This window comes from Erinaceus europaeus, chromosome 11 (genome assembly GCF_950295315.1).
Source record: "Erinaceus europaeus chromosome 11, mEriEur2.1, whole genome shotgun sequence".
In the NCBI taxonomy this organism is placed as follows: Eukaryota; Metazoa; Chordata; class Mammalia; order Eulipotyphla; family Erinaceidae; genus Erinaceus; species Erinaceus europaeus.
Genome location: NC_080172.1, coordinates 28,743,184 through 28,765,042, shown reverse-complemented (window position 1 = coordinate 28,765,042; position 21,859 = coordinate 28,743,184).

Sequence of the window (21,859 nt, the reverse complement as noted above, 5' to 3'; positions counted from 1 at the left end):
AAAGAAAGAAAGAAAAAAGAGACAAGTGAGAGAAAAGGGAAAAGAGAAGAAAAAGAGCTGTAATTAAAGAGTGGTGAAAAGAAAAAAAAAAACCTCAGGACTATACAAGGAAGGCTGAAATAGACAGTTATGCAAATCTACTATCCACTGTATATTCTAGGGGTGGCTAAAGGAGGAAGGGAAGTTGAGCAGAGACACTCGCAGTGAGTGACCCCACACTGAGTCAGAATTCTTCCCCAAAATAATGCCCAAATGTGTATCAGTGAATTCAAAAAAGCACACTGTTTGGTGGTGTGGAGGCTGGGGCCTGTGGCTTTGGAAGCTGTAGGATTAAGGAAGAAAGGATGAAAAGAATGAGAAAAAGAAGAAAAAAAAAGAAAGAGAGAAAAAAGAAAAAGATAAGAAAAAGAACAGTCATAAAAGAGCAGTGAAAGGAAAGATTATTTATTTATTTATTTATTTTTAATTATTTAATTAGCTATGTGGGGTGAGGTGCAGGGGGTTGGTTACTTAGAAAGAGAAAAGGCCAGAGGTTTCAGAAGGGTATAGACTTAGAATGAATGATACTCCCTGGTGGGACAGGAATTTGGTAAAGACAGAAGTTCAGCAGGGGACCTGCTAGGAGCTGGTCCCCAGGGACTGGTTATGGGGGAGTTGGGAGGGGAGGAGGTGTGCTTTATAATTAAACAGAAAACAAAAATTTCCCCCCTTTTTTTCTACTCTATTTCTTAACCCAGATTAAGTTATAGTCACCTCCTTGGTGTCACCGCTAGGACCCCTTATTGACTGGCCTACTAAAGGCAGAAAATCCTACCATTTCCAGAAGATGTGGTCAGAGTTCAAGCCACTAGCAGCTTCTCAATCCGCCATCTTCCGGGAACCTCCCTGTGAAAATTCTATAAAGAACTATATGCCACCAAGCTAGAGAATCTGGAAGAAATAGAACAATTACTAGAAGCATATGCCCCTTCCAAAAATGAACCAAGAAGAACTACAAAATCTAAATGCACCAATCACAGTAAAAGAATTGAAACCGTTATTAAGAACCTTCCCAAAAACAAAAGTCCTGGACCAGATGGCTTCACAAATGAATTCTACAAAACTTTCAGGAAACAGTACCCATACTTCTGAAGCTTTTCATAAGATTGAACAAACAGGAATACTTCCTTCCAACTTCTTTGAAGCCAACTTCACCCTGGTACCGAAAGCTGATAGGGACAGAACAAAAAAGGAAAACGACAGACCAATATCTCTGATGAACATAGATGCCAAAATATTAAACAAGATCTTGGCCAACCGGATACAGCAACATATCAAAAAGACTGTTCATCACGACCAAGTGGGATTCATCCCAGGTATGCAAGGCTGTTTCAACATCCTTAAGTCAAACAATGTCATTCACCACACCAAGAAAAGCAAAGCCAAAAACCACATGATTATCTCAATAGATGCAGAGAAAGCCTTTGACAAAATCCAACACCCATTCATGCTCAAAACTCTACAAAAAATGGGAATAGATGGGAAATTCCTCAAGATAGTGGAGTCTATATATAGCAAACCTACAGCCAACATCATACTCAATGGACAGAAGCTGAAAGCATTCTCCCTCAGATCGGGACTAGACAGGGCTGTCCACTGTCACCGTTACTCTTCAACATAGTATTGGACGTTCTTGCTATAGCTATCAGGCAAGAGAAAGGAATCAAGGAATACAGATTGGAAGGGAAGAAGTCAAGCTCTCACTATCTGCAGATGATATGATCTGATCGTATACATAGAAAAAACCTAAAGAATCCAGCAGAAAATTACTGGAAGTTATTAGGCAATATAGCAAGGTGTCAGGCTACATCATCAATGTACAAAAATCAGTGGCATTTCTTTATGCAAACACTAAATCTGAAGAAGACATCCAAAACTACTTCCATTCACTGTTTCAGCATAAAAAATAATAATAAAATACCTAGGAATAAAGTAGACCAAAGAAGTGAAAGACTTACATACTGAAAACTATGAGTCACTACTCAAGGAAATAGAAACTGATACCAAGAAATGGAAAGATATCCCATGCTCATGGATTGGAAGAATAAATATCATCAAAATGAATATTCTCCCCAGAACAATATACAAATTTAATGCAATACCCAGCAAAGTTCCACCAAGGTTCTTTAAGAGAATAGAACAAACACTACAATCATTTATCTGGAACATGAAAACACCTAGAATTGCCAAATCCATCTTAAGGAAAAGAGACAGAAATGGAGGCATCACACTCCCAGACCTTAAACTATATTATAAAGTCATCATCATCAAAACATCATGGTACTGGAACACAAATAGGCACACAGACCAGTGGAACAGAATTGAAAGCCCAGAAATAAATCCCCACACCTAAGGACATTAATCTTTGATAAGGGGGCCCAAAGGATTAAATGGAAAAAAGAGGCTCTCTTCAATAAATGTTGCTGGGAAAACTGGTTGTAACATGCAGAAGAATGAAATTGAACCATCTTATCTCACCAGACACAAAAATCAACTCCAAGTTGATCAAAGACCTAGATGTCAGACCAGAAACAATCAAATACTTAGAGGAAAACATTGGTAAAACACTTTCCCACCTACACCTCAAGGACATCTTTGATGAATCAAACTCAATTGCAAGGAAGACTAAAGCAGAAACAAACCAATGGGACTACATCAAATTGAAAAGCTTCTGCACATCCAAGGAAACCATTAAACAAACAAAGAGACCCCTCACAGAATGGGAGAAGATCTTCACATGCCATACATCAGACAAGAAACTAATCACCAAAATATATAAAGAGCTCAGCAAACTTAGCACCAAAAAAGCAAATGATCCCATCCAAAAATGGGCAGAGGATATGAACAAAACATTCACCTCATGGAGATCCAAAAGGCTAACAAACATATGAAAAACTGCTCTAGTTCACTGATTGTCAGAGAAATCCAAATTAAGACAACACTAACATAACACCTCACTTCTGTAAGAATGGCATACATCAAAAAGGACAGCAGCAACAAATGCTGGAGAGGTTGTGGGGACAGAGGAACCCTTTTGCATTGCTGGTGAGAATGTAAATTGGTCCAGCCTCTGTGGAGAGCAGTCTGGAAAACTCTCAGAAGGCTAGACATGGACCTTCCATATGATCCAGTAATTCTTCTCCTGGAGTTATACCCCAAGGACTCCATAACACCCAACCAAAAAGAGGTGTGTACTCCTATGTTCATAGCAGCACAATTCATAATAGCTAAAACCTGGAAGCAACCCAGGTGCCCAACACCAGATGAGTGGCTGAGAAAGCTGTGGTATATATACAGAATGGAATACTATGCAGCTATCAAGAACAATGAACCCACTTTCTCTGACCCATCTTGGACAGAGCTAGAAGGGATTATGTTAAGTGAGCTAAGTCAGAAAGATAAAGATGAGTATGGGATGATCCCACTCATCAACAGAAGTTGAGTAAGAAGATCTGAAAGGGAAACTAAAAGCACGACTTGACCAAATTGTAAGTAGGGCACCAAAGTAAAAACCCTGTGGTGAGGGGTAGACATGCAGCTTCCTGGGCTAGTGGAGGGTGGGAGTGGGTGGGAGGGATGGGTCACAGTCTTTTGGTGGTGGGAATGGTGTTTATGTACACACCTAGTGCAATGTAGTCATATAAATCACTAATTAATTAACACGAGAGGGGGAAGATTAATTGTATGTCTCGAAGTTTTTCAAAACACAAACTGAATCTTTTCAATATATAGGCTGTGTAATTGATATGCAGATTCTCTCAAAAGCCTAGACCAAGTAGATCAGAAGCAACCAATAGCACAGCTATATATAAGATACTGGGTGCTGTACAGCAAACCCTAACAAAAGGACTTTTCAAAGTTAACCTAATTACCAAATAATGTGATGATAACATTAACTATCGATAGTCTTTTTGAACCCTAAGACAGCAGGAACCTCACATCTCCACTTTAGAGCCTCTACTTCCCCCAGTCCTAGAAACTTAGGATAGGGCCCACTTTCCCATATGCCTCTCCCAATCCATATCAAATAATATTGCATCTGCCGATCACAACCTAACCAACACAACGATTGCCACCTCAGCATGCTTCACTTCAGACTGTGTCCAGAGACTTCACATGTGGAATGACAACCCTTCAGCTTCATTACTCGGCTGAGACCTTTCCTTTCATAGTATACTCTAATTCCATCTCAGGTGGTTCACTTTCTAACAAAGTCACAAAACCTATATATACACCAGTTTCTGTGAGGGAGAGCATATGTTCACAAGTATCTGTAAACTACTGCAAAATATATACCTGAAAGCAGAAGTACACCAAGAGTTTGCAGTGAGTACCCCCCTAACACTTCCCCTCCACTATTCCAACCTTTGGGTCCATGATTGCTCAACAATTTTTTTGGCTTCATATGTTAACTCTCTTTTCAGTCACCAGGTTCCAGATGTCATCAGGATGCCGGCCAGGCTTCCCTGGATTGAAGACCCCACCAATGTGTCCTGGAGCTCTGCTTCCCCAGAGACCCACCCTACTAGGGAGAGAGAGAGGCAGACTGGGTGTATGGACTGACCAGTCAACGCCCATGTTCAGCGGGGAAGCAATTACAGAAGCCAGACCTTCTACCTTCTGCAACCCACAATGACCCTGGTTCCATGCTCCCAGAGGGATGGAAAATGGGAAAGCTATCAGGGGAGGGGGTGGGATATGGAGATTGGCTGGTGGGAATTGTGTGGAATTGTACCCCTCCTACCCTATGGTTTTGTTAATTAATCCTTTCTTATATAAAAAAAAAAAAAAGAAAGTCAAGTATTAAAGCATTCTGGCTGCCCCTGTGGATGGACATAGTTGCCAGTACTTCCTGAAAGGGGAGTGGACTTGATGTCGTTCAGTTTTAGCAGTTAGAGGGCATATAGTGCTTTCTCAGGTTGTGTCTACAGATGCCTCACTGGCCTCTCAGCTGGCCTATGGGTCCGCGATATTCTCACCAAAAGTCTCACTGGCTGCTCCTTTTCACTCACCCTCTTACTGTACCCAAATAAATAGAACCTAGTCTCCTTCATCCTTTGATTTTGCATAATATATTTTAACACATCAACTGACATACCTTACATGTGACATCAAGTCTGATTTTTAGTTGGTATTTGGTTTTCAGAGATTTTAATTTTTATAGGCTGTTAGTAACAGACAGCTGCTTCTACTTAAGTTGTTATTACTTGTTCTTCAGTTGTTTTCTGAAATAGTTTTTTTTTCCCCTCCAACCATCTTCCTCTCACTTTTCTTCTCTGTTACCTTCTTATTCTTCCTATTCCCATTTTTTTCTTATTTTGGGAAGAATTGGTTTCTCATATGTGTTCACTTTTCCTATCATGACTTTTTTGCTCATTCAGACAGAGACACAGAGAGTTGAGGAGCCAGGGATCCATATTAGAATTTCCCCTAGAGTCATGGTATTCCTATGTGGTGTCAGGATTCAAGACTGAGTAAGGTACATGACAAAGTGCATGTTCTATCATGGTCGGGGAGCTGGTGCAGTGGCTGAGGCACTAGACTCTCAAGCATGAGGCCCTTGAATTTAATCCCCAGCAGCACATGTACCAGAGTGATGTCTGGTTATTTCTCTTTTGCTCTCTCTCTCTCAATCTCTCCTATCTTTCTCATTAATAAATAATTAAAACCGGAAGTCTGGCGGTAGCACAGCTGGTTAAGCGCACATGGTGCAAAGTGTAAGGACCACGTAAGGATCCTGGTTCCAGCCTCGGGCTCCCCACCTGCAGGGGAGTCGCTTCACAGGTAGTGAAGCAGGACTGCAGGTGTCTATCTTTCTGTCCCCCTCTCTGTCTTCCCCTTCTCTCTCCATTTCTCTCTGTCCTATCCAACAACGACAACATTAATAACAACAAGAATAAAACAACAGGGGCAACAAAAGGGAATACATAAATATTTAAATATATATAAAGAAAGAAAGAAAACCTTTAAGGGGGGGCATATTCTATCTGGTGAGCAGTTTGTCCTGCACTGGTTTTCTCATCCTTTATTCAACATGAATGGATATAACTAATAAATACCAACACATTAAGTGTTTATTTTCGAGATGTTTTATTTAGGACTGCATGAGTTTTAAATAAACTGCCTTTCTTCAGTGCTTTTACACGTAGCACTGCACTGAAATTTGTGAACTTTGTCATTTTATATTGTAGATAAATATATTTTACTGTTCAAGTGTGTTATCTATAGTTCTGTCAACTTTTCCTCAACTGATGTCTCATATCATAATTTAAGTGATTAAACATAATTTGATAAAAATTTCACAAAAGAATAGTTTCTGTTACAACAGTACACAATTCGAAACTCTCAGTAGTGAGGCTCAACATTTAATTTCTCAATTATGTTTGTTATATAGTATAGGATGACAGTAGTCTCCACGAACTTGAAGCACTGGAGACACAGGCTAAAGGAAGTTTATCTTCACATACATTGTCACCACCATAGCAGGGTGAAGATGGTGCAATCAACTCACATTGACTCTAAACTTTATGCATGAAAGTAATACTACCTACTTCTCCTAGTGCTGTATTATTCCAGGAAACTTATTTTAACCTACAAAAAAAATTATTTTTTTTCCTGGAGGCTGGATCTTGCACATGCTTCATTTTACCACTCATAAACCATTTTTCATCCACACAAAGATGGTGTAAGAGATACCACAATACCAGAGCTTCCCCTGGTATTAGGATACTCCAGGTGATGGTTGACCTTAAACTTGAGCTACGTGCACAGCAAAGCGTGCACTCTACCCTGTGATCTATCTTGATGGTACAGCAAATTGTATTTAAATGCCTCTAATTACATTTTTTTAATTTTAGCTGCCAAAACTTCTCATTTTATCATTCTCTAGTACTAAAACGCAAATGTTTATAATGTAACATTTGCAGTCTTTGTAATTTAAACACCATTTTCTCACGGTTATCATCAGAAGCTTTGAAAAAATCTGTTTATTATTCACATATATCTATAAATGAATATGAATCAAATGTAGAGCTTAGAAACATTTAATGATTACATGTATAACAAAGGTTCCTTTACTTAGAACACCTTTCCAAGCTAGATATCATTTGATGGTTAACAAACATTTTAATAATTTATGTAATTTTTACTAGTTAATAGGTATATTCATGTTCATATAATGTAAGTCCAAAATAGTTGCCTGATTTTGATATTTTTATTTACTTTATTGACTAAATGTAGTCAAAATATTAAAATCAAGAATTATGCTTATGATGCAAACAGAGGGACCTATTGTGTTTCACTTGCCCAATTTTTAAAATGCAAAATTAGTAACAATTAAAAGCTTAGAATTATTTTTTATAAAATTCCTAATTTCTTGAGGGGGTCATAAACTAAAATATAATAGTTGATATTCTCTGTAATTGAACCCCCTAGTATAGAGCAAATAGCATCTGCTAAGAACATTTAAAATATTGTGCTATGATTTTACTAAAAATTCTATGTTTAATGTTGCCAAAATTTTACAAATTACCAGATGCACATGAATCTGTTTCAAATGTCTGAAAATTATCCATTCTGAATGTGTCTGTGCATAGATCTGCATAGTATGCTGTACTATATAGTGATGCATATTACAATATGAACAACATATAAATAATACAGTATCAATATCTAAGATATAGATTTTAGAATGTTAGTGTGACAACTATATTTAAAAGCTATACTATCTGAATTGAGTTTTAAATTAAGAAAAACTTGGGGCTTTGAGAGTTTAGCCAGTAAGACTCAGTGGTCTTCTAGAAAACTTGACTTTCTGCAATTTGTACTTGAATGTGTCACCATTTCATGGTGGCAAAAAAATACTTATATGAATTTATTTTTTTGAGGTCAATTTCTGGGTATATGTATATATTCCCAAGCAAACAGCTAGGGAAGTTTCTCAGTGGTAAAGTATACACCTCACACATATGTGGCTCTGGATTTAATCTCCATCATTTTATGGGGACAGCAAGAGCTTAAAGGATTGTGACTTCCCTTGCTTTCTTTTATTATGGAAAATTATATATATAATGGACGTGCTGAACTAAGTAAGTAGTTCACTTACAGTATGCATATATGAGACCATTGCTTCAAGTCACGTAGCACATAAAATGTAATGCCTTAGGGCTAAAGTTTGGAGTTGAGCTCAACTTTGGAGTACAGGACTCATATACTTGAAGTCCCAGAGTAAATAGACTTAATTCTTGACATCTGCCAGAGTTAAGAGATGCTTTGCTCTTTTTCTTGTAAGAAACAAAAAATAAAATAAACAGGTAATAAATACATATTTTTAAAATGTACATGTAGGGCTGGAGAGAGACAGAGAGACAGAGAGAGAGAGACAGAGAGAGGTCATCAGTGAGACTTGCTCCTTACCATGATGCAGCCCAGGTTCAAGTTCCAGCACCACGTGGCTGTGCCACAGCACCTAGGAATGTTCTGTTACTATGATACCACTTTCCTCTGACTTCCTAGGTAAATTAAAAAGTGAGGGGCCGGGTGGTGGCACATCTGGTTGAGTGTACATGTTACAATGTACAAGCACCCAGGTTCGAGCCCCGATGCCCACCTGCAGAGGGAAAGCTTTGCTGAGCGGTGAAGTAGTGTTACAGGTCTCTGTCTCTCTCCTTCCCTATCTCTCCCTTCCCTCTTGATTTATGGCTATCTCTATCCAATAAATAAAGATTAAACTTTTATAAAACATTAATTGATTAATTAATTTAAAAAGTGATTGGGGGTATGGAATTCCATATATATGCAAGATCCTAGATCTACAAAAAAAAAAAAAAAAACTGTATTAAATCAGTGTATCACAGACCATGTAAATTAGTCCAATCCCCATGAAGAGCAGTCTGGAGAATTCTCAGAAAACTAAAAAAAGGAACTACCCTATGTAACTGAAATTCCTTTCCTGGTGATATATTCTGTAGACTCAAACACACTCATCCAAAAATATCTTTGTATACCCATGTTCATAGCAGAACAATTTGTAATAGCCAAAACCTGGAGGAAACCTAGATGTCCAACAACATATGAGTGGCTTGGGAAATTATAGTATATATACACAATGGAATACTAATCTATTAAGAATGATGAATTCACCTTACTCGCTACAACTTGAATGGACCTTGAAGGAATCATATTAATTAAAACAAGCCAGAAAGAGAAGAATTAATATGGGTTGCTCTCACTCATGGACAGAACTTGAAATAAGAACATAAAAGTGGAAGTAAAGTAGAACTTGGACTGGGTTTGGTGTATTGCAACAAAATAAAGGACTTGGAAAAGTTGGAGCCTTCAGGTCCTGGTGCATGATGGCAGAGAAGGACCTAGCCTAAGGGTGAAAGTGCTTTGTAGCAAATTGAGAAATTTTATCCATGTCTCAATAACTGTATTAACTGTAAACTATTAACTCCCCAATTAAAAACTAATAGGAAAAAAACTAATAGGAAAAAGTCACTAGCATATAGTTACATAATTAAACATGGGAAATGTAATGTATTAACAATTTTCTTCCCTATAAATCTCTGTTGTTTGATTTGCTCATAATTTTAGTGGATGAATTGGTGCATTTGCATAGTAAGTTGAACTCAGTCCCATATTATATATTTACACTGGCCATTCAACATCTATAAAGTGTAGTTCTAATGCTCTCCCATCTAGTTTCTGGAACTAAATTTAATGTCATCTGGGACTTGTCCTAATGCTGAAAGCAACCAGGAAGTAGATGCACGTTTGTTAACTGAATTTCTACCCTAGTTGTGCATTAAGATGGAGTAACTGCCATTCAGCAGTTTGCTAAGCAGATTCTATCTCAGACAAAGTAAGTTTCTTTACAATCATACAAAGTAAGACACTCAAAATCACTCTTCCCTCCACAATAGTAAGTATAAAAGAGTATGGAAATGCACATAGTAGAAAATGCTCCTACATAAACTTTATGATGATAATAAACATTCAATAATTAACAAATGGAAATGAGGTCATTTAAATTGTTGTATTGATAGCTGTTGGTATGCTTCTAGTTCTGCTTCTGGGACCCCTTCTGTTACATTGCTTGATGTTGTGGTCTATTTACATGGCCATTCTGTTACATTGGTTTGGTCTCTCTCCCCCTGCCCCCGAGAGATTTTGGTTTAGTCCTCGCTGGTTCCTGCTTTTTCCTTCTCCCCGCCCCCTAACGTTCGTGTACTTCCTTGGTTCCTGATGCTGCTGCCCGAGGAGAGGCAGGACAGAATTGGGTTATGATTAGGTTGTTGGACTGCATCCCCGCTCGCTCTTGAATAAAGATTGAACTGCATTCTCAGCTCAGCCATGAGTCTCTGGTCATCTCTGTCTCCCGCCTGCGAAGCCAGCCTGGCAAAAACAAAAGATAGCCAACCATTAAGCCTATAAATTCACCTACCTTTTAGGGTCTGTTATTTTTTAAAACTATAATGAGGAGGTAGTATAATATTTTGCCACAATATTCAGATATGTAATTGCAGGAAAACTGTAATCACTTTATAGAATCAATGACAATAAAACTGTTTATTTTATACACACACTTGTGTGTGTTTTGTTAATTTTTGTGTAAAAAGTTTAATCTTTACTTATTTGAAAACAGTCATTAACATTGACTGTGTCCTAATTGAGATAATCTTTAAAAGATTTATTTAATTAATGAGATAGAGAACCAGATATTACTTGCAATAATGGGATTTGAACCAAGGAACTCATGCTTGAGAGTCCAGCACTGCACTCACTGTACTACCTCCCAAGCTGCAAGGTAATTCTTAAAACTAAACCATCTGGCTTATGGACATACCCTTTTGGTACTTACTGAGTCGATATTATTAAATAATAGTAACATATACACTGTATTCATCATTTGAGGACAATACATTATGAAAGGTATTAGCATAGATGACAAGGGTTTGTTCTTATACTATTATTATTATACTAGCATTTCAGATAATATGTCAAGTGTCATTAGAACATATATGATGAAAACAACAAAGAAGTTAAGCAATATTGTCATAACATCATATAAAAAAAGAAATGAACGTTACTAAATATTCATGTATTAAGAGTGGTGAAGCCAAGCAAAATAACTCACCTGGATAGTGCCCCTGCTTTGATTTAAATGTGATCTGGATTCAAAGCTAGCCCCTATCATCACATTGTAAGAATTTTCATGTCTTTTTTTTTTCTACCAGTGTACTGCTTATGGTGGTACTGGGGATTGAACCTGGAATTTTTGGTGCCTGGGGTATGAAAATCTTTTTGCGTAGCCATTATGCTATCTCCCAAACCCTGTCTCTTTCTATTTGAAAATGCCATACACTCACAGTGTAGCCCCGAAGTGTGTGTGTGTGTGTGTGTGTGTGTGTGTGTAAAACTGGTCTTGAGACATAGCATAATGGCTATACAAAAGGCTTCTGTGCCTGGGACTCTGAGGCCCCAGGTTCAAAGTCCTCCAGCAGCATCATAAACCAGAGCTGAGCAGTTCTACGGTCTATCTATAGATCTCTCTATCGTTCTCACTGTGTTATTCTCATAAAATCAACACATAAAAATAGAAAATAATTTAAACTATATGTATCATGACATCAGAATTCACATACTCCAAATATATGGTACTTTTAAAAGTTCCATTAGAAAACATTTGTGGAGCCCATGTGGTGGCACATACAGTTAAGCATATACATTGCTATATGCAAGGAACTGGGTTCAAGTCCCCATTCCTCACCAGCAAAAGGGAAGCTTCACAATAGGTAAAGCAGTGGCATGGGTGTCTCTCTTTCTTCCACTCTAGGTGTCTCTCTCTCTCTCCCACTATATCTTCCCCTTCCCTCCCAATTTCCCTTTGTCATATTAATAACAAAACATTTTTTTAAAAAGGGAGTATTTTCAGTGTTCATAAGGATATTTGGCAAGCTCATCAATTTTTTATACAATTACCACAGAAGACAAAACACTCGGCAATGTTTTCTGTATTTTATATACAAAATTGAGCATGGCATCAACACAATGCCAAATTTAACACTACCTATATAAGATTTCAAGTTTAAAATTATTGAATAGAGCATTCTAATCAGATCACTGAGATTTCTTTAACAATGGATCAATATATGTGACCAATAGGTATGAAAAAAAGGATATGAACCATTAATTAACAAGTCCTATACTGAGTTGACTTTTATGATAAGAATATATAGTGAGGTGCCAGGGTAGGGGTACAACTGGAAAAAGCATTCAAGTTATCATGTTTGAAGACCTGAATATGAACTCTAGGTGTCCCCACTTGCACTGGGGTGGGGGTGGAGGTGTTGGATACTTCACAAACAGTGAAATAATGCTGCAGGTGGTACTGATTCTCTCCCCCTGCCCCATGTCAGCCAAAAATATATCCATTGTGCAGACACTGAGATAACCCTAGTGAAAAAAGAGAGAAAGAAAGAAAATAAGAAAGGAAGAAAGAAAGAAAGAAAGAAAGAAAGAAAGAAAGAAAGAAAGAGTAGAATAAAATAGAATATATTGAGAAGTTGACCAACTGTTGAGGTGAACTTAGTTACAAAAGTGAATTATATGTACAAAAGCTAAAAGCAGATGCTGAAGTTTGATTGCCATCAATTTATCTGACTTCAAATCTCACTTTATCACTTAGTAGCTCTGTGGCCTTGTGATAAATAACTAAACTCTCTTTGACAGGGTTTCTTATAAATAATAGCCATATCTCTCAACTAGGACAAGATGATTTAGTTAGATTTAGATAAACACTGTAAGTGTTTATAAGTTTGTGGTAATCATTAGTACTCTACAATTTTTAAATCAAAATGAAATGAATAAAATCAGATCTGACTCAGATTTAAAAGAAAGAGCAACATAATGAGTAATAAACATATGATCAGATTATAAACAGAAATAATACAAAGCCAAATTTTATTTAACACAAGTTGGTTAAATAGACTGAAGGTTGATGGGTTCGTAGGTGTTACCCCTTTATCTGACATTGATGAGCTGAAACACTTAGTCATGGGTTAATATATCTTCATATGATGAGCAGAATTGCTCTCTTGCCTTTCTTTTGCATAAATGTCAAAAAGGTTTGTACATTTTGCTTGCTAATTTGCTTAGGGCATCTTCTTTGGAAAAAATAGAGCCAACTGACATCCATCACCAGAGGGAACTAGGACTTTGAGACCACCTGCTACTTACTTTGACACATCAATGCCAACCTTTTGGAAAGTGTCTAAGCCACAGGGGGTAATGACCAGGTGTGCTGGCATATTTAGCCACTTCATTTTTGTGTTCAACCTTATTAAAGTGCAAGAAGACTAATTTAGGAATTTAAAGTTTTTGCAGAATATATTTTTAATGTTTTACTGGTTATTCTTGGAGAGGTTTCTTTAACATGATTTCATTGGTGAACTTTTCTGAATTCTCCAATTTAGTTTTAAGAACTCTACTTATTAATGATGACTATCCTTTTCAGCACTTGTTTTACACTTATCTCTATTATCCCACTTGCCACAATATTTTGTCTTTTCATCTAAAATTTAACTTGTTAGATAAAGTTAATGAGCATAACTATTTTTATTTCTTTTTTTTAATATTTATTTTATTTATTCCCTTTTGTTGCCCTTGTTGTTTTATTGTTGTAGTTATTATTGTTGTTGTCATTGTTGGATAGGACAGAGAGAAATGGAGAGAGGAGGGGAAGACAGAGAAGAGGAGAGAAAGATAGACACCTGCAGACCTGCTTCACCGCCTGTGAAGCGACTCCCCTGCAGGTGGGGAGCCAGGGTTCGAACTGGGATCCTTATGCCGGTCCTTGTGCTTTGCGCCACCTGTGCTTAACCCGCTGCGTTACAGCCTGACTCCCAACTATTTTTATTTCTATTTTATGATTAACCCATAAATGTAGCATAAAATGGACATACACTTGCAAGCCTGACAGTGGAAAGAGATTAACTTTTTTTCTTCTTTACCAGGGTTATTTCTGTAGCTGTGTGTGCTAGCACTGAAGTAGGATTCTATCTCTGGAGTAGAACTCCATTGCTGCCATCAAATCTCTCTCTCTCTCTCTCTCTCTCCCTCTCCCTCTTCCTCTCCCTCTCTCTTTCTCTCTCTCTTTCTTCCTCCCTCCCTTCTACTCTCTGTCTCTCCCTCTCTCTCCCTCTCCTTCTCTCTCTCCCTCTCTTTCTCCCTCCCTCCTACTCTCTCACTCTCTCTCTTCCCCTCTCTATTCCACACATTTTTGTTCTTTTATTATTTTTAGAGGGTGACAGATAGAGAGAGAGAGAGAGAGAAAGACAATGATAGAGAAATTAAGACACAGCAGCAGTGCTCCACGTCTTCACTCTCCATCTACCTCCACACCCACATGGGACGCTCCAGTGTAGTGGCAAAGAGCTTAAACTCAGATCCTTAAATACAGCAATGCGTACATTATACTGTGTGGAGCACCATGGGCAGCATTATGGACCTTCATGGATGGCAAAGTAATCGTTTTACCTCTCTCAAAAAATAGAGAATAAAATAATAGTAGGAAGGTAGTTTTGCAGTATCAGGCATTGCAAAGACACTAAATTCCTTTCTCATCATCAAATAAGCACTGCAGCCAAATTAAATAAGCCTCTTTCCAGGATTTCCTCCCGTTTGTGCCTCCTACTACTGTAGCTCATGTAGAATATAATAATAATCTAATTATTCTATGTTGTAGCAAGATTAGTCAAGACTAATACAAGTCAAATTAATACTTAGATAAATCATGCTAGAGCTCAAAATAGTTTGTGTTATTTTAGGCAAAAATTGCTAAGCCTAAAATGTAACAAAATGTTATAATATGTAGCAAAAAGTGAAATACTGTGATGAATATGAACACTTTAATTTTGCCATCTTGAAAGACAACAAATTCTGTATTTTATATACTAATCTCAATTGTTCTTCTTTTTTTTTCAAGTATAGTTTTCAGAGGCAACCTTCTTTACCTCTTAAATAATAACTTATGAGTATAATATCTAAATATATACTTCATCATAAGTGAGAAAAAATGCATATTTCTACCAATTGAAGTCTGGAATGCAGGAGATAAGAGTTGTATACTAAAAACTTATCTCAATCCCCAGAATAGTTGACATCCTTAAGAAAAGTATGTTGAATAGATGAAAAATGTTTAATGTACTTAATTCAAGTTATATACTTACTCCTTAGTTCAGCACATTACAGTGCACAAAAATAACTCAATATATCACTACAACTTAACAAAGGATAGCTGGAATTTACATATAATCTATTTTCATACAGGAGTTCTATATAGCAACTAAAATATACTACTTTATTTTTTAATAAAAATTAATGTTTGATGAGTAGCAGTATTTTAGAGTGCACTGTTTTTACTTCTTATATGATTTTTAATAAAATATGTAAGCTTTTTATTCATATGTCTGCACTTCTGAAGAATGTTAAATTCTGTAATTATAAAATGCTTTCATTTGGAGACTTAGCATATTAAAGAATTTAACAAGAAAAAAAGTATTTTTATGGTCTGAAAAGATGTTTTGAACAAATGATTCATGATTATATAATCCATCAAATAGCTCAATTAAAATAATTAGTTGATTTAATCAATGGATTCACAAACACAGCAAAGTTCTTAGCAAAGCATCACCCAGTGAGATGCATTTATTTAAATATTTAATTAGTGTTTAGCACAGTTCATTATGTGCCTTAGCTACATTGGAATAATATGCTTAATGGAACTAGAATATAGCCTTGGGGCATAGTATATACCATATTATTATCTTGGTGTCCTTTGTGGTGATGAACTTGGGATATTGTGGCTTTACTCTAACTTGGCAGCTTAAGGAAAATTAATGAAGGACTTAGAGTAGAATAAGTAGTCACTTTGTACATAAAAGAAGATCACCCTCTTGGGTTGATTTTTGATCTTCACTGCATCTACTTTTTTAATTTAAAAACGTCTCTGAAGAACATAAAAATGTATTGAAACAGAGTGTATTCACAGAATATATTTACAGAAAGAAAATCATTCAAAGCAATTGAAAATTAATCTGAAAAAATATTGCTTTGAAACAACAATTTTCCTTTTATAGAGATGATTTTGAGATACATGGGTATTTATTTAACTTATGAGATAAAAAGAGCACTGAAGCAGAGAAGCATCCTGACTTACTTGTTGCCAGGTATCAAACACTGGGCCTCAGGCTTGGCAAAGTATTCACTCTACCTGCTAATTCATGGCTCACTCACGAGTCAAATAAAACTTTTTTTTTCCAGAATAATTTATTGGGAGAAATGTTAGTTTGCAGAACTTCTCACAGTTTTATAGCTTATATCTCTCCATGACTGGTCTCAGTATACCACATCTTCCACCAGCTTGCTATCTTCTCTCACAACAGATCACTAACTTCTCAACCTCATTTCATTGAAATGAAATGTTCCCCAATTCCACAGTAGACAGACAGGCAGGTCCGCCTACCTACACTTCTACAATCTAAGGGACTAGAAATGTAACCAATCAGGTCGAATATTTTCATTTCATAGGATATAGTCAACCAAATTGTATCTTTCATTTTATATTCACTTGCACCTTGGCAGCCTGGATTGGTTATGGAATGTTACCATCCATCACACTCTATATTTTACATGTACCTTGATGACTCATTGTGACCAGTCCATTCACACATTACCTTTGTACCTGAACACACCTGATTGGTTTACCTTATTGTCGTTTTGCTGCGTCGGGACTCGGAGGAGAGAAAATCCAAGTGGAGAGGGAACACAATCCTTTATTCATGCTGGCACCTCAGGGTTGAGTCAGAGCGCAGTGGTTCGGGGCCACCTGGAGCTAGCCAAAAAATGGCCGTCCCCCACTATGCACACCACCCTTTCGTCACCCAGGTAAAAAAACGGGTGAGAGAGAGAGAGGGTGGAAGTAGGAGGGCTTTATAGGGCAACAACCAGGAATGATGTGTCGGGACAGGACTGGTTGAAAAAGGCACTGCGAGAATATCGGGAAGTGGCAAAGCCTGAGGGGACAGCCTGGAAAAGGCACTTGAGAATACCATATAACTCTCCTGGGAAATGGCAGAACCCGAGGGGACAGCCTGGCAGATGTGACTGCATCTGTATAATTCCCCAGCACCTTATAACCAATCAAAATGTACTTTTTCAAAAACCAATCAAAGAACACAGTGCTCAACTTGAAGGGTACATAGTGGCTTTCCAAATCATGTGGTCAGTGGAATATTACTAAATGGTAAGAACTGATAAAATTTCATCTTTTGCTACAACTTATATGGAATTTGAAAGATATCCCATAAAGTGAAATAAGCCAGACATAAAGGGATCTCATTCACAATTGGGATTTAATAAAACAAAGAAAGGAAAAATCTAGGATGAGTTCAAATGACTCTTTCAAATGACTACTCTTTTTTTTCTCTACCAGAGTACTACTCAGCTCTGGTTTATGGAGGTACAGAAGATTAAAGCTGGGACTTTGGATCATCAGTTAATTTTTATGATATTCTTTGATTACCTGATTTTGAAATTTCCTAATTACACACCATTGTTTATTATCCTACTCTTAGTGCCTAAGAATTATTTCTTTATCTTTGCAGCAAATTTGTCTTGAGTAAATATTATTCACTATACAAATACAAGATGTATCATGTCAGAATGATGTGTCTGTTAAAAAGCTATGTGTCACAAACTTTCAATGATATGAAAGATAGTGACTATTGACATTTAGCATTAGAACATGATCCTCTTTCTTATTACTATGAACCTCCAGAGATAGTCTTTTGATTTCCAAATAAAAAACATAGCTATTGTGAGGAAATTTTTTTAAAATTATCAAAACAAAACATCATAAAGACCTAAAGATGTTATTTCAGAACCCAGAATTTGCTAGTTATGTTGATAATTCATGTTTATATTAAATAAAAATATGTTTTGGAAATTGATTCATTTGCAAATTCAAGATTTCTGAAAAACTGCAAGGGTAAGTGTACAATATGTAAAAAGTTAAAAACTAGTAAAAATTCAAAAATCTTATTACATGCTAATATTAAATCTTAATATTATTTTACTACCAAAAAACACTCAACTTTTATAGCTTGTCAAATTGCTACAAACCAGCAGCTGAGAATAGTTTCTAGCAAGTTCACATTGCTTTGTCACCTATATATCATTCTCAAAAATCAGTCAGTTTCTCCAAATATCTATACTAAACATGTGTTTATTTTTCTAATTTTTTAAATAATACACTAATATTTATAATAGTAAATAATACTGAGCAATTTAATCTTAAAAACAGAGCTATAGTCTTTTTCTTTTTTTCTTGTTCCTTGTCGGGCTAGTGTCGCAGGTGAGAGATGACCCAGGACCCAAGCTCATGGTGGTAGCAATACAAATCTTTATTCCTGGGGGAGCCCCAGAGTCAGGTGTCAGTGCAGCGGGTTAAGCCACGTGGAGCCAGCCTCAATAGCCAGTGTCAGCCTCCCTATCTGCATGCCTGACCTCCTCTAGGTCGGGACCCAGAAAAGAGAGAAACCAGAAATCGAAGTGGTTTTATAATACCATAAATGGGAGGGGCTAGAAATGGTAGGGGCTTCCCTAGCAACCGTTACCAGGGATTCAGTTGGGGGGGATACCCTGTGGGGAATTAGGAAGGAGACCTTTAGTCATATGTAAGACAAAGCAGAAGATTGGTATGTAGATAATGGGTCAGGCCATACTAGCATGGAAATAGGGTGGTTTGTGGGCCCTGACAAGTTCGACCATATCTGCACAATTTCCCAACAGTTCCTATTCTCTCAATTTTTTCCCTGCTTGACAAAGCATGAGCTATATTATACAGGTTAGCTGTATTTCTGACTCTTTTCCCCATTTATTTATTTATTTTTATTTGACAAGACAGAGAGAAACTGAGAGTGGAAGAGGAGATGGAGAAGGAGGTAGAAAGAGAAACAGCAGCTACCCTGTTTCACTATTGATGAAGCTTCCCCCTGCAGGTAGAGACTGGGGGTTTGAACCTGAGTTCTTGCTTATACCAACATGTGCACTCAGTGGGGTGCACTACCATTTGGCATCCTCTTTTGATTTCTTATAGCAGTGAATTATTGTTTTCAGTGTACAAATTATTTATATCCTTTATTAATTTTATTACTGAGGGGTCTAAATCTTGTTGCTGTGATTGTTTTCTTGAAATATTTATCTTCTATTTCACTGTATTTAAGTGTAACAGTTCTTTGTAAATTGATTTTATAGCTTATCAATGTGCTATATTGGCTTATGTTATTAATAGGTTTTTGAGAAATATTAGAGTTTTCTATGTATATTATAATTTCATCTGCAAATAGGGAACACGATGTCTTTCAATTTGGATAGCTTTTATGATTTTTTATTTTATTTTTGTATTTATTCTTTTGCTCAGCTATAATAAGGTCTTCTGATAATGTGTTGGAGAGTACTGTTAAACTAGAACTACTAGTTCTGATGTTGAGTTTATCTTTTGTAATTTTTAGCTTTATTATTATTTTTTTATTTCAACTATATAATGTTTGTTTTTTCTCATACTCTCTCCAACCATGTGGCTGTATTCTCCCAGTGTTTTCATAATAGTGAAAAGATAAAGCCTGCTGCATTGAAGTCCTCAGCAGAAATTTTGCATTTTTCTCTGTATGATTTTTATTTTGTTCTGTCTGTGAGAGTGAATCTTTCTGTTTCTTCACTATGTGCAGTAGAATTTGAGGACCTTGGTCAGTCTGAGGGTTTCCATGTGTGATTGTACTAGTTTTGGAGTAGGTAGGACCCTGGCTTGGACACTGAGGTTTCCTAATAGCTATTGACAGCAAACAGTTTGACCAGTGCATCAAGGAAGAAGAACTAGCCAGGGGTTGGATAGTTTGGAGTTCTCACGGCAAGTGCATAGAGTGTGTGGGAAAATTCTGGTGGTCAGTGTTGGCGGAGAAAAGCAAATAGTACACAAAGCTTGTGGTTTTGGAACCTCTCAGTGCATACAGATAGAATACATATTATGTGGCTGAAGAACACACCAATGATGAGTGCAGGAGTGCAGGGAAACTGCCTTCAGTAGGAAACTTGTAGGAGAGGAAAAAAAATACAAATAATTTATGAAGTTTGGACTCCCTGTTGGGAAGCATAATGGGTAGTCCTGGATCCTGACTTCAGGAAATTCCTAGCGCCTCTCATCGCTGTAGAGATTGAGTTCCAAGTAGGTCACAGTATTGTCTGTAGCAGACACATGCCACTGATTCTTACCCAAAATATCCTAGACTCTTACCTCAGGTTCCTGAGCTAAAGGTACAATCTCACATGACTGAGATTATGAAAACCTAGCAGAAACCATCCCCATTTCTTAGCATAACAATATATACACAAATGATATTTTCAATCTTGTAATTTACTTGACTATGTTGAGGTCACATTGTGATGTGTGTGTGTGTGTGTGTGTGTGTATTAGTCGTCTATTTACTTAATATTATACCATCATAACTACCATAGCAGTCCCTTAGTTTCTTGCTCAGATCTCAGGACACTTTTTTTTTTTTAATGTAGTTCAATCTTTGGTGTGATTAGCTCTGATCTCTGAAGAAAGCAAACATAGGTTCTCTTTTTTCAGTCATATTAACTCTTTAATGATTTTTTTTTCTTTTCTTTTTTTTTTTTTGGTCAGAGAGCTAAAATTTCTCCAATATTTTTTTAAAAATGGTATATATTATCTCAAATGTATAAAGATCATATAGTAATGTTTTTAGATATGGTGCCTATTTTCATGCATTAATGGACTATTTTTTAAAACCAAAAATGGATACAACTGGATGTGATTAATCTTAGTAAAATAAATAAATAAAGAGATGAAAGACAACTACCACTCATATATGGAATCTAGAGAACTGATATACATGAACTTAAAAAACTGACCCAAAGCAAGCAAACCTTTTCTAAGTGTGAGAACTATGGGAATTATCTTTGGGAAGTGGGAAGGTGGGGATATAGAACTTTAATAGGGAGTGTAGTATGGAACTATATATTGTAATCCTGTAAGACTACCATTAATCACAAATCAGTCAGATGTATTATTATTATTAAATTTTACTGGTTATCAGATACTGGCTTTCTTGTTTTCAGATATGAGAGAGAGATACTAAAATCTTAACCACAATATACATATCAACAAAAAACAAGCTAGTCAAAGTTATAGATCCCAGATATAGTGTAGGGCCTAGGGGACTGGGTACATGTATACATATATTCATAAGTTAGGAACAAATATATGTCACAAAATAAAAGTGCTTAATGTCCTCTGTGATTAGGTTTAGAGATGTTTAGCTCACAATCTAGTAGAAAGACCTAAAGAAGGCACCATAAATTTTCTATCAAATATTTTACTCTCCTTTCTTAGCCCTTTTTTCACTTCTCTTAATCACTTTTATCTACTCAAATAATTATACAAAAAACAGTAAAATGCATCTCTTAATCTCTTTTGCCAGCATAAGCATTATTGATAATCTCAGAACCTCAGGCATGAGAATGTCTGTTTACATAACCATTATGCTATCTCCCGGCCACCCCTGCCAAGTCTTTAGAAGAAATACTACATACAACTGGCCAAAGAGATATACCAGATACTAGCAAAAACTATTTATCAACGAGAGGACAATTAATGTCTCTATGATAGCCTTTATTAGAATCAACAAATAAGGGCAGGGGTAGATAGCATAATGGTTATGCAAACAGACTCCCATGC